The sequence below is a fragment of the Cebus imitator genome, unplaced genomic scaffold (assembly GCF_001604975.1).
Source record: "Cebus imitator isolate Cc_AM_T3 unplaced genomic scaffold, Cebus_imitator-1.0 Scaffold144, whole genome shotgun sequence".
NCBI lineage: Eukaryota > Metazoa > Chordata > Mammalia > Primates > Cebidae > Cebus > Cebus imitator.
In genome coordinates this window covers 1,679,585-1,690,618 of record NW_016107459.1, presented here as the reverse complement: position 1 = coordinate 1,690,618, position 11,034 = coordinate 1,679,585, and the positions used below count along the sequence as shown (strand labels likewise).

Below are 11,034 nucleotides of genomic sequence, written 5' to 3'. Positions count from 1 at the left end.
AAAAAAAAAAAAAAAAGAAAAAGAAAAAAAGAGAAAATTTCAGGCCAATATCCATGATTAACATTGATGTGATAATCCTAAGTAAAATACTGGCAAAACGAATCCAACAGCACATCAAAAATCTCATCCGTCATGAGCAAGTCACCTTCATCCCTGGGATGGAAGGCTGGTTCAACATACACAAATCAACAAACATAATCTATAACATAAACAGAAACCAAAGACAAAAACTACATGATTATCTTATTAGACGCAGAGAAGGCCTTCAACAAAATTCAACAGTGTTTATGCTAAAAACTCTCAATAAACTATGTATTGACGGAATGTATCTCAAAATAATAAGAGCTATTTATGATAAATCTACAGCCAATATCATGCTGAATGGGCAAAAACTGAAAGCATTCCCTTTGAAATCTGGCACTAGACAAGGATGCTGTCTCTCACTCCTATTCAATATAGTATTGGAAGTTCTGGCCAGTGCAATCAGGAAAGAAAAAGAAATAAAGGATATTCAATTAGGAAAAAGGAAGTGAAATTGTCTCTATTTGCAGATGACATGATTGTATGTTTAGAAGACCCCATCGTCTCAGTCCCAATCTCCTTAAGCTGATAAACAACTTCAACAAAGTCTTAGGATACAAAATCAATGTGCAAAATATCACAAGATTCCTATACACCAATAACAGAGAACCAAATAATTAGTAAACTCCCATTCACAATTGTTACAAAAAGAATGAAATACCTAGGAATACAACTAACAAGGGAGGTGAAGGACCTCTTCAAGGAGAACTACAAACCACTACTCAAGGAAATAAGAGAGGACACAAACAGATAGAAAAACATTCCATGCTCATGGTTAGGAAGAATCAATATCATATAAATGGCCATACTGCCAAGAGTAATTTATAGATTCAATGCTATTCCCATCAAGCTACCATTGACTTTCTACACAGAATTGGGGGGAAAAAAGCACCTTAAATTTCATATGGAACCAAAAAAGAGCCCACATAGCCAAGACAATCCTAAGCAAATAAAACAAAGCTGGAGGTATATCATGTTACCTGACTTCAAACTATACTACAAGACTACAGTAACAAAAACAGCATGGTACTGGTTCCAAAACAGAGTTATAGACCAATTGAAAAGAATAGAGGCCTCAGAAATAACACCACACATCTACAACAATCTGATCTTTGACAAACCTGACAAAAACAAGAAGCGGGGAAAGGATTCCCTATTTAATAAATGGTGCTGGGAAAACTGGCTAGCCATATGTAGAAAGTTGAAACTGGATCCCTTCCTTACACCTTATGCAAAAATTAACTACAGATGGATTAAAGATTTAAACATAAGACCTAACACCGTAAAAACCCTAGAAGAAAAACTAGGCAATACCATTCAGGATATAGGCATGGGCAAGGACTTCATGACTGAAATACCAAAAGCAATAGAAACAAAAGCCAAAATAGACAAATGGGATCTAATTAAACTAAAGTGCTTCTGCACAGCAAAATAAACTATCATTAGAGTGAACCGGCAACCCCAGAATGGGAAAAAATTTTTGCAATCTATCCATCTGACAAAGGGCTAATAGCCAGACTCTACAAAGAACTTAAACAAATTTATAAGAAAATAAAGCAAACAGCCCTATCAAAAAGTGGGCTAAGAATATGAACAGACACTTCTCAAAAGAAAACATTTATGAGGCCAACAGACATATTTTAAAAAGAGCTCATCATCACTGGTCATTCGAGAAATGCAAATTAAAACCACATTGAGATAACATCTCATGCCAGTTAGAATGGTAATCATTAAAAAATCAGGAGACAACAGATGCTGGAGAGGATGTGGAGAAATAGGAACATTTTTACACCATTGGTGGGAGCGTAAATTGGTTCAACCATTGTGGAAGACAGTGTGGTGATTCCTCAAGGATCTAGAAGTAGACATACCATTTGACCCAGCAGTCCCATTACTGGGTATATACCCAAAGAAGTATAAATCATTCTATTACATAGACACATGCATACATATGTTTACTGCAGCACTGGTCACAATAGCAAAGACTTGGAACCAACCCAAATGCCCACCAGTGATAGACTGGATAGAGAAAATGTGACACATATTTAACATGGGATACTATGCAGCCATAAAAAAGGATGCAGATGGGTTCATGTCCTTTGCAGGGACATGGATGAAGCTAGAAACCATCATTTTCAGCAAACAAACACTGCATGTTCTCATTCATAAGTGGGTGTTGAACAATGAGAACACATGAACTCAGGGAGGGGAACATCAAACACTGGGGCCTGTCAGGAGGTGGGGGCTACAGGAGGGAAAGCAGGGGGTGGCGGGCTAGGGAAGGGATAGCATTAGGAGAAATACCTAAGGTAGACGATGGGGTGACGGATGCAGCAAACCACCATGGCGCATGTATACCTATGTAACAAACCTGCACGTTCTGCACATGTATCCCAGAACTTAAAGTATAATAACAAAAAATTTTTAAATACAAAAACTGGCTGGGTATGGTGGCATGCACCTGTAGTCCCAGATGCTTGAGAGGCTGAGGCAGGAGAATCGCTTGACCTGAGAGATGGAGGTTGCAGTGAGCCAAGATCACGCCACTGCATTCTATCCTGTGCGACAGATTGAAACTCTCTCAAAAATAAAAAAAATCACACTGCTGAGCATGTCTGAGCATTCTTACACTCTGAACAGAAAGTATCTCAAGATGTTTTCTGATGCACATGAAAGCTCCTTGAGTACATATAGAATTAGTAATCTGATATCTGGCATATATCACAGATTTCACAAACATATGGAGACTGGATGAATAACACAATGTAACAATGTGCATTGATTTCTGTTATTACTGTCTTACCCACCAAATGCTATTACAGCAGAATAAGGACAGAATTGATTCTTCTTACACACAGTCTTATTACTGACCAAATAAAATTGGAGTGAACCAAAATAAAAACAATAATAATAGGGTAAAAATAATGGCCATTATTTCTTCATTGCTTACGATGTGCCAGTTACTGTAGAACTTATTTTGTTATTTAATCAGAGATACTGTTAATACCATCATTTTACAGATGAAGAAAATGAGATTTTGGTAAACTAAGTAACTTTGCCAAGTCACAGAGCAGTATGTGATGGAATGAATATTTAAAGGCAGAATTTTTAAGGTGTATATCTCACTCTTAACTAGAACAACCCTTTAGACTTTCTGAATATGGACACACACTAATCTATAGTTTAAAGCACAAACTAATCCATGAGATGAGGCACTTCTAAATGGATCAATCATTTTGTTCTTTTCGCTGTTAGTGATAGATGTTTCTAAAACTATGGACTTACCTTCGAACATTGTGTTATTGTGAAACAAAAGAGATAAACCATTAATGATTGAAGATATTTTATAATGTTTTATTGCCTTAAAGTTGCTTCACTGTTCTTACCTGTGGACATGATGTCACAGATCATAAAATGCTAATGACAAAGCTATCATGCAGGTATCATAGAGGACTTTTAATATCATTTGATGTTAAAGATAAAACTTTTATGCTAGATTGAAATCCCAACATAAAGAAAAAGTAAAGAAATACTTTAACTTGGCATCTTCCTTTCCTTTTGTTGAAGGTTTTAAACCTTTGAAATTATATTGATTTTTTTCATGCTAAATTACTCTTATGTTTTGTTTTATACTTATAAAAGCCTTTTCAATTATCACATACAATTTCCATGCTTTATTTTGAATTTTTCACGTTACCTGTGTTTGAATAAATCACTTATGCATCAGTAATATATATATATTTTAACTTTTATTTTAAATTTAGGGGTACAGTGTAGGTTTGTTACATAGATAAACTTGTGTTATGGTGGTTTGTTGTACAGATTACTTCATCACTCAGATATTAAGCCTTAACTATTAGTTATTTTTCTTGATCCTCTCCCTCCTTCCACCCTCCACCTTCTGAAAGGCCCCAGTATGTGTTGCTCCTCTCTCCGTGTCCCTTTCTCCTCCACTAGTTACTAAACTTGAGGTTGGGACTGTATCTTTGCAGTTTGTGCCTCTAGCATCTAGCACGCTCTGTATCACATTAACCGACATTACATACATGCCCAATGAATAGACAAATCATACTATCTATATTGAGAACACATAGGTCAGAATTAAAGAATAAATAGGCCAGGCCCAGTAGCTTATGCCTGTAATCCCAGCACTTTGGGAGACCAAGGTGAGTAGATCACGAGGTAGGAGTTCGAGACCAGCCTGGCCAATATGGTGAAACCCCGTCTCTACTAAAAATACAAAAATTAGTTGGACGTGGTGGCATGCACCTGTAGTCCCAGCTGCTCAGGAAGCTGAGGCAGAAGAATTGCTTGAACCCGGGAGGCAGAGGCTGCAGTGAGCTGAGATCACACCACTGCACTCCAGCCTGGGTGACAGAGCGAGACTTCGTCTCAAAATAAAATAAATAAAAAACCACGCTGATACCTTAATATGAATTCTCAAACAGATAAAACACATAATCCTTCTCACCTCAAGTATTAACCCTGCAAGAAAGAGAATTCTGAAAGCCGAAAAGAAGCCTGGTGTCTAGTGACAATGATCTACTGTGCACATGATACAGAAACTAAAGACAGTGTTTGGAATGGTGCTATGAAGCCAAGGACACTGAACAATCATGATGAGCATTCTCTAGACAGTAAAAATCCACTTGGAAAAAAGCTTCTTTTGCTTTGAACACACATTAATAAAGTTGCTGCCTTATTCTGACCTAGTTACAGTACTTTTCTTGAAGAGAAAGCAATCGAACAAAAAATTTATGACAATGAGGGCATATTTTTTTAAATCAACAAATAATAATTGTATATTTTTATGGTGTACAACATGATATTTTGCTATGGGTATACATTGTGGAATAGCTAAATCAAGATAACTAATATATGCATTACCTCACATCCTCTTATTTTTGTGGTAAGAATAATAGGCATCTACTCTAGTTGTCATTTTTTTTATTTTTATTTTTTTTGAGACAGAAATCTCGCTCTGTCGCCAGGCTGGAGTGCAGTGGAGTGATCTCAGCTCACTGCAACCTCCGCCTCCTGGGTTCAAGCAATTCTCCTGCCTCAGCCTCCTGAGTAGCTGGGACTACAGGCATGCGCCACCACACTCGGCTAATTTTTGTATCCTTAGTAGAGATGGGGTTTCACCACGTTGGCCAGGACGGTGACAAACTCCTGACCTTGTGATCTGCCTACCTCAGCCTCCCAAATTGCTGGGATTATAGGCTAAGCCACTGCTTCTGGCCTCTAGTAATAATTTTGAAAGATACAATACATTGCTATTAACTCTGGTCACCATATTTTGAAGTCATATCTTCTAAATGAAATTTTGTATGCATCAACAAACATTTCTCCAATTCCCCTACCTGCCAGTCTTTGGTAACCACCATTTTACTGTTTGACATACTAATTTCATATCCTTTAGATATATACCCATAAGTGGGATTGCTGGATCATACGGTAGTTATATTTTTAATTTTTTATGAAGCCCCCGTGGCATTTTTCATAATGGCTATTTTAATTTACAGTTTTACCAAAAAGCCTTACCTCTCCACATCCTTGCCAACAACACTTATCTTTTGTACTCTCAGTCATAGCCATTCTAACAAGCATGATGTGATATCTCATTGTGATTTTAACTTGCATTTCTCTGATGATAGTGGTGGCAAGACTTTTTTCATAAACCTGTTGGCCATTTGTATACCTTCTTTTAAAAATATCTATTCAGGTCCTTTGCCCATTTTTAAATTGAGTTGTTTTCTTATTAAATGAATTCATTATATATTTTGGATATTATCTCTTTTTAGATGGTAAGCCCTCTATCAGATGTTTAATCTCCAAATATTTTCTCTTCTTCCATAGGTTGTCTCTTCATCTGCTGATTGTTGCCTTTGCTGTGCAGAAGCTTTTTAGTTTGATATAATCTCATTCATCTGTTTTTATTTTACCTGGATTTTAGAGTCATAGCCAAAGGATCATTGCCCAGACCTATGTAATGCAGCTTCTCCCCTGTGTTTTCTTCTAGTAGTTTTACAGTTTCAGATATTAGATTTAAGTCTTTGGTCTTTAGATTTTGAGTTAATGTTTTTAATACGTTGTGAGATGAGAATCTAATTTCATTCTTCTGCATGTGGATGTTCAGTTTTCTGAGCACCGTTCACTGAAGAGGCTTTGCTTTCCCCATTGTGTGTTCTTGGCATCTTTGTCAAAAATCAATTGAGCGTAAATGCATGGATTTATTTCTGGGTGAAGGATTTTAATGACTTTCAAATCATTTGACAGAACATCTCACATGAATTATTACTACATCTGCAACTCATCATAATCTTAAAATTACTAATATTCCTAATCTCTACATTTAGCAACTTGAAAATTTTGAACTTGTTACCCAGCATTTGTGAAGGCATGCAGATATGCATATAATATACATAAAATTAGTATAGAGATAACCAAGGTAATAACCTCAATACCATGTTTGTGGCCACTGGTGCTGTTTTAATGATCTTCATGCTTCAGGATGACTTCCCCATGGGAGTATAGTAGAAGAGCGGGCATATATAACACTCAGGGAGGGGACAAGGTTAGGAATCCAATTATCTACATGCTTTACTGTCTGTTACACCAAAAAGACATAAACCTCAGATTTCCTTGTCATTCTGTTTTATTACTTACCTTCCCAGTTAATTTGTAATAGTTTGAAAGCATTATTTCAGCATACCCATGGAAAAATAGACTTCTGATTTGAAGATTCCTATGTTTTACTGTTGTTTAAAAAGCAGTAGCCTTACTTAAAAAGAATAGTCTTTCTACATAACCATGATCAAGCTAGATTGTAAACAATCATATTCCACATGTATATTATAGGTTTTGATACCATAAATACCAAATAGATCTTGATACAGTAGCAACAGGAAAGCCTTCATACCAAGATTTTCATTTCTTTAAAACTAAAAGCCAGGAAATTATTTTGGTTCTGGCTCTAATTTATATAATGTAGACCGAGGCTATGTCAATGTAAGTATTATTGGTTTGGAAATGAAAGAAGACTCAGACAGTTAAATTCCCAGTAGCCTAGCTACGCAGTTCTGTAAGCATAGGGAATTCATTAAACAGCAACTCATAGTACTTTTTCTTAAGGTCTTATTTGTTTTTCTTTTTGTTTTCTTGTAGAGCAAGATCTTACCAAATCCTTTAGTCACGGTCTGTTTTGTTGCACTCATATGGGTGTTACTGCAAAGGTGAAAAACTAATGACTGCAGCAGGAAAAAAAATTGGATGTGTCATGAATTATGGCCTTGTTTATACTTCTACTTTAACCATAATCATTTGTTTAAACAGAAAGTTCTGCATTTGAATTGCCACAATTGTGGATGTGTTATAAACATCTCGTGTTTCACCCAGGCTCAGCCAACACTTGCTTTTGTTGACACTCATAATCGAGAAATAAAATATTATACTAACACAAAATTATCCTTCATAAGAGAATATAAACAGAAGAGTGGTTCATAAACATACTAATTAAGATTTCTACTATCATTTATTAACAAACATTTTTGTGTCATCTTAAAATAAGTAAAACCTTATGACATGCTAACAATTTATTTAAAACTTTCTCCTTTATTTTTCAAAGGCTTATCTTCTCTTAATGTTTGACTTAGGTTTCTGATACTATTGATTTTGCCTTTAGAAAATTTTTCATATCCCAGCCAGGCACTGTGATTCACACCTGTAATCCCAACATTTTGGGAGGTTGAGGTGGGCAAATCACTTGAGGTCAGGAGTTTGAGACCAGCCTGATCAACATGGTGAAACCTAGTCTCTGCTAAAAATCCAAAAATTAGCTGGGTATGGTGGTGGGCACCTGTAGTTACAGCTACTTGGGAGACTGAGACAGGAGAATCGCTTGAACCCAGGAGGCAGACTTTACAGTGAGCCAAGATTGCACCATTGTACTCCAACCTGGGCAACAGAGCAAGACTCCATATCAAAAATAAATAAATAAATAAAAACATGTATATCCCTCTCCTATAGCATACAAATATAGGCACTAAGTATACATTGCATATCTTTTCTTAGATCAGATTCTAGTTCCTGTAATTTCCTCCTCCATTTTTTTCCTCATAGAGGGATTTATAAGATATAGGACTCACTTTTGCATACAGCATATTCTTTCACTTTGGTTTTCCTATGGAAACCAGTGTATTTTCATGGAAAACATACTAACTACTCTACCTTCCTAAGTACTACATCTGGATTGCTGCCTTCTTCTGAATGAGCACTGTAATCACTACATTCTCTAGACTTCTTCAGAACTATGAACAAGCAGAACTCCAACATGCAACTCTCAGTAATCAGTAATCAAGTTCAACAGGATAATCAGCAGCAACCAGCACAGGAAGTCAGCGTGTTTCTCTCACTCTCTAATAGCAATAATGTATTCGTGTTTTCATTGTTGGGGACCTTCAAATCATTTTAAGTTCTACTGTGGTGTCAGTAAAACCAGAAAGACAACCAAGAATTTTATGGTATAAAATTGCCTTACTAACTGTGCCTGAGAAGATGAACAGAAAAGAGTGATTAATGATCTTAATGGTCTAAGTAGAAGAATGTTCAATTCCAAGTTAATTCTCACTCAAGATTTTTTACTAATTTACCAAGCAGCGAACATACACAATTAATAATCTGAATTTTCAGTGTTTTCCCATTATTTTTGGACTCATTAATTCAACAAACATTAAACAGATTGATATTATGCTGGATGCTGAGAATGCATCAGGCAAGACAAAAATCTCTGTTTCAATTGAGCATAAAGTCCAAAGAGGGAGTTAGATAAAGCAGTTACTGAAGAGTGTGGTTGTTTATTCATGATTTATTAGCCACTGTGCTAAGTGTCAGGTATACAGTAGTGAGCAAGGCAGACAGGCCTCTGCTCTGGTAGGAGGTGTGTATTAAGTCCTAAGAGAGCAGCAAGCATTAGATCTTGTCACACAAGGAGTACTTAAAACCATCTTTAGGGGACAGGGATGTTGTTCTAAAGACAGTGACAGCTTATCTGAGACACAAAAGGCAAATAACACATAGCCATTTAATGGGCGAGGAAAGGCAGAGTTTTCTGGCATGGGACTAGCAGGTGCCCAAAAGTCAGAGGAGCATCCCCTTGTCAGGTTTCTAGAGGTAGCCCTATGTGGCTGAAGTAGAGGATGTACAACAGGATTCTGTGAAAGCAGAGATAAGTAGTTTACCAGACCATGAAGGACATAATAAAATGGACCTTAATGGAATCTGAGCCAGGCTGCCTGGGTTCAAATCCTGGTTCAGACATAAACCGCATCTTAACAACTTTAGGTATGGGGAATCATTCTATTGTCAACCTCGTTAATCTGAGAGCCACATTTCACGTTTTTAAACAGATAGTTCTCTGTCAACATGGCCAAATAGAGAACTTTTACAAGATTTAGAAGGCAGAGTGAAGCCACAGCCATTACTCTCTAAAAGTCATTGTGATTGGATGTAGTGATGAATAGACACAGAGGTCCCTAGAGGGTCTCAGCTTGTCCTCACTCTCTTCCACTTCACTTCCAGCTCTTCTTCTCTACGCTGGCTCCTCTGACTAGGAACAGCCCTAGGACCATCACTGAATGCTTGACTACAAACCCACAGAGGCAAAATCTTCCCACAGACTTATCTGCCGGCAGCTTCACAGTCCCACTTGGGTGGCTGGATGTGCTTGGTTTTTTTATGTTGACTGGCTGGGAACCAGTCAGATCTCCCTTTCAGATCTTCCTTCCCCAGCATCTCATAAGGCTATATATACACATTCTATATATTATAACACATAGTGGATCTGTTTCTCTGACTGATACATGGAACATGTTGCTTAAACTCTCTATGCCTGTTTCTTTATCTTAAAAGAGGATGATAATAATTACAATAGTATCTGCATTATGGGATTGTCTTGAGGAAATAATGAATGCTCATAAAATGATAGCTATTTTAAAGAGTTCGTTCTTTACTTTGAGGTGAATGAGGAGTCAGTAAAAGATTTTTGGTAAGTGACATGTTTGGATCTTTGTTTCAGGACAACCAATCTGAGTGAGATGTGGAATACAGATTTGAGATGGGCAAAAGTAGAGACAGAGACACATTCTGTCACAGTAATCAAATTTTTAATCTTGGTAGCCTTAACTGAGTTAGTGGCCCAGAGATTGGAGATCAGTGGACAGATTCGAGAACCTTTAAGAAACTGGAAATGGCAGAGTTTGGCAAGTGACATATGGGGAACGGAGGTAAAAGACAGGAAGGATTATTTTCAGGCTTCTAGTTTAAGAAAGTGGATGGATCATGGTGCCATTTTCTGAAACAGTAAAAGTGGAAACAGAACTTGTTTAGTGAGAAAATGATGAAACTTAGTTTTAGACATGATGAGCCCAAGGTACCCATGAGACACCTAAGTGGAGATGATAAAGCGGAAGTTGGGTGTACTAAACAGCTGAGTCTGGAGATGAGACATGAGATGTTCGCACATATCTTAATCCATTATACTTATAAAGTAAATATGTTTTCAACAAGAACAAGGAATCAGCTGGGCGTGGTGGCTTATGCCTGTAATCCCAACACTCTGGGAGGCCAAGGTGGGTGGATCAGCTGAGGTCAGGAGTTCAAGACCAGCCAGGTCAACATGGTGAAACCCCATCTCTACTAAAAAACACAAAAATTAGCCGGGCGTGGTGGCTCATGCCTGTAATCCCAGCTACTTGGGAAGCTGAGGCAGAAGAATCACTTGAACCCAGGAGGCGGAGGTTGCAGTGAGCTGAGATCATGCCACTGCACTCCAACTGGCGACAGAGCAAGACTCTGTCTCAAAAAAAAAATACATGGTGAAGGAGTGGAAAAGACATGTGTAAAGAGATCACACAGCACAAGTGAAAGCAAGAGACAGTGTAAGAATCAGAACTC

General features: G+C 37.3%; 1 long non-coding RNA gene across 1 annotated transcript in view; it reads left to right on the top strand.

Moving 5' to 3' along the window:
* Nucleotides 1–7,675, top strand: part of LOC108313842 — a 20,358-nt gene extending 12,683 nt beyond the window's left edge. The window contains exon 3 of the long non-coding RNA XR_001829252.2: nucleotides 7,249–7,675. This is a non-coding gene — a long non-coding RNA (uncharacterized LOC108313842). The remainder of the gene's footprint in view (nucleotides 1–7,248) is intronic.
* The last annotated feature ends 3,359 nt before the right edge of the window (nucleotides 7,676–11,034 follow it).